Source organism: Grammomys surdaster, unplaced genomic scaffold (assembly GCF_004785775.1).
Source record: "Grammomys surdaster isolate TR1022 unplaced genomic scaffold, NIH_TR_1.0 125973, whole genome shotgun sequence".
NCBI classification, from domain to species: Eukaryota; Metazoa; Chordata; class Mammalia; order Rodentia; family Muridae; genus Grammomys; species Grammomys surdaster.
Genome location: NW_021620790.1, coordinates 2,496,056 through 2,499,745, shown reverse-complemented (window position 1 = coordinate 2,499,745; position 3,690 = coordinate 2,496,056). Strand labels below are relative to the sequence as shown.

General features: G+C 45.4%; 1 pseudogene; it reads right to left on the bottom strand.

Moving 5' to 3' along the window:
- Window positions 1-565: 565 nt before the first annotated feature.
- On the bottom strand, window positions 566-2,838 carry LOC114609469 (annotated as a pseudogene).
- Window positions 2,839-3,690: the final 852 nt, after the last annotated feature.

Below are 3,690 nucleotides of genomic sequence, written 5' to 3'. Positions count from 1 at the left end.
TTTTAATTATGGCAGTGCCATATAATACAAGGCATTTGTTGGCATATGTCATCTTTAAACTGCATTCCACAGTCTATAGTTCTTTTTTAATATATAATCGAGTAACAAACTCTCTCTCTCTTTTTTTTTTCCTTTTTCTCTTTAAAATAAGGGGCCAGTTTCCAAAGACTAGTGTGGAGTGTTACAGAAATAATAATAATTAAAAAAGGCAATCATAATCACAGAAGTTATAATGCTTATTTGAGGCTCCAGAATAATAATAATCAAAAGGAAAACCAATTTCTGGTATCATGCTGACAGGGTACAACACACGGGTGTAGCCCTGGAACATAAATTCTACCGAACAATCCTTGACATTTCACCTGGGGCTGCCAAGCAGTTTGTGTAAAACAGAGGAAAACCTTGGGTGCAGTCTGTTCTGTCTTTCCAACTTCGTGTTTGTGCAATTTTCCGAAGATTCATTGGCCAAACAATAAATGATGAAGGTTTTTCTGAGCGAACACAAGGTGGACTTCTCATGTTGTTAGGAAATACCAGTGGTGCGGCTGAAAATAATACTGTTCTCTCAGTCTTTCAAGTCAGCATTAATATCTGTGCTCCCTTCCACGGACAGCTCTTCCTCTAGTTTCACTGAAAAAAAAGGTGTTGGCGTTTTTATCCTGGACACTCTCTTCCAAATCCTTAAGCAACTCCTCGTCTTTGTACTCGGCCACATCCACCTCCAAGCCGGAGTTGTTCTTCAGCTTGCGGTGGTGCTTAAGGTAGTACCACTGGTTCTGAAAGAACTTGATGATGGTGTACTTCGGGAGGTCCAGCTGTTCCGACAGAGTCTGGATGGCCTCTTCATCCGGGTACAGGCCCACATCTTGGATGAAACTCTGAAGGATCCCCAGGGCTTCAACGGAAATTTTGGTTCGTGGCCGGTCTTCTGCCGGTTTTCCTCATCGGACTCTGCGGATGAGGCCACGGTGGGCTGCCGTGGGGGGAGCCTGGGGCCCGCCTGGGGCTGCGGCTGTGGCTGTGGAGGTGGTGGTGGTGGCTGCTGTTGCTGCTGTTGCTGCTGCTGCTATTGCTGCTGTATCTGTTCCGCTGGAACATGGACTACGTGGGGAGGTCTGTCGCCATGGTGATGCACCGCATTGCTCTTCTGCTCATTGATGGCGTTGCGCTCAGGTTGAAGCAGAATGAGGAATGTTCTGATCATCGACAGGTTCTCCCACAGGGTCCTGTTTTCTGGAGAAGGGTCTTCTTTCCAGTGCAACAGCTCACACAACCATCCCTGGCTTTTTGTGGCGGCAACCTTTGCAAACAGTGCCTGGGACACTTTAGCATGCTTCATTTCCTGCTGAATCTCGTCATAAATGAAGGCATTAATGTTCATAGTATTGTTCTCTGGCTTCCCATTCCTCTCAGTGGCAAGGGTAGCTGTTTTCACCTGGGGAGGGCGGCTTGGGGGTGTGCTGAGCAGTGGGGCAGGACCCATAGCTGAGGCTGCGTTCAAGCTCCTTTCCCTGTCATCCTGGTATATCCGGTCTCTTTCAGCTTCCGACAACTGTAAGAAATTCTGCATAGCCTGAAGGTTTACCAGCAGATATTGAGATGCAGTCTTGGGGTCCTCTTCCTTTCGGAGGGTTTCAGAAAGCAATCCCTGAGTTCGGTTAAAAGCCACGAGCGCAAGATTCCGGCTCGTTTCAGTTCATCCCTTAACCACTTGTAGATTTCGGAAGAGACCTCCGTATTCGTGGAAACTTGCTGCTCCAAAGTCTTGTTCATAGACCTACTGACAGGGAGAGGGTGGTTCAAGTATTGGTGGTTTAAGGACTGCTGGGCTAAGAGTCTGTTCACTGCATACTTCTGGTTCAGCAACTGGGCCATCACCAGCTGCTGGTTGACCAGCTGTGGACTGATAGGTGTTGACACAAGCCCAGGGTGCAGGTTCGGAAGAAGGGTCCAGACAGATGGCTGGCTGCCATGGGAGAGCTGGGCAGGGGGTGGGGGCTGCTCAGCTGTGTTTCCTGGGACAGGCTGCTAACCAAAATTGACGTGGTTGGCGCTTTGCTGGGATAGTTCAGACAGGCTATCCATTTCAACCATCATATCCTTTGTCTTCTTGAAATGTTTGTACCACCTTCCAAATTCTTGACATTTTGCTGCCAAGACATTTGCATAGTACATGCTGTTCACAATGGAGGAGATCATACTCTGTGAAAGGGAGCACTTCTTGGTGAGAACTCTGATTCGTATCTTTCAGCAAGTCCTTCTGAGCATTCCTTACTGTGGTGTTCGACCATTGTTCAGGAGGTAAGTCTTCTAGTTTGGGGCAACTGTGTAACTGAATTTTGAGAGTGACCACATGATTGACATTTTGAAGCATATCTGCCACTGTGGCATCCGGGCATCTGTCACATACGACAGTGGAACTGGATTCCACTTCTCAACCTGGATGAGCCCTTTGGCTTGGGCAGCAGAACTGTGTGAATAGTCTAGAGACAGCAACGCCATCTCTATCAGCTGGTTGAAAAGCATATCCTTTCTCACCAATACAAATTCCACATGCTCCTCCTTGCAATCATACTCAATGGCGTTTTCATAATGTTCTACCACGCAGAAAACTGGTAACATGGTTCCTTTCCTAAGGTTGGTTTTCATGAGATGGCCCAAGTGTTTTAAAGGCACGCCTTCCATATTTCCACCTGTGCTCCCAAGCCTTCCTCTTCCTAGCGGGCTCCCATTCTGCTCCAGGCAGGCATTCTTGGTTGGTGGACCCTTCGGATCACTCACATTGTTAAACATTTCTGAGTGGTCTTTCCCCTGAGTTGCCTCATTCAAATGATCCATACTCAGTCACTGTGTTACAGATCACCTGACAGAACCTCTCAAATACCAGAGGCTAGTCTCTGAATCTAGCCCTAGAAGAAAAGTCTTTGATGGGGTGACAGAGCGAAGTTCTCTCTGGCACGTTAGCAAGGCAGGCTCATCCCAAATCAGGTGGTTACCAGTTGCCTGGGAAGCAGCTGGACCATGTCTGCAGAAAAATAAACATTCTTTAAAATAGGTGAAGCTTAGTGTTTGATGTAGTCCTGGAGAGACTGAGGCAGGAGGATCATGAGGTCTAGGTAATCCTGGTCTATATAGCTAGACCTTGTTAGGAAGGAAGGAAAGAGGAAAGGAGGAGGGAAGGTAGATAAGAAGAAAGAAAGAAAGGAAAAATGAAAAAAGAAGCATATGTGCTACTTAAATGGAAGGGATATACTATAAAACTGCCAAGCGTTTGCTACAAAGTATATCAACCTAAGAAGATCTTGTTTTGTCATATAACTGCATCTATTGGAGAAAAATAATTTTCCTTGTTACTTGATTCTGTTTTGGAAGACATTTCTATGTGCTTAGGACAGCTTTTGACTATGTATGTGATTAAGATTTTGAAGAATAAGTTTCATGAAATTCAAGTATTGCTGGTGAAATTAACATCTGAAGTGAGATGAATCATTTATGTAAAATAGAATGCATTTCTAGAAGACCTAGTACAGAAAGAAAATAAAATTTTCATTATTGGGGCTGGGAGATGTTTCATTTGGCTACATGCTTGCCTTGAAAACACAAGAACCTGTGTTTGTCTCCTGAGCTCATCAATTTAAAAACCGCTGTCTATCAATCTACCTACCTACCTACCTGTCTATCTACCAAGCT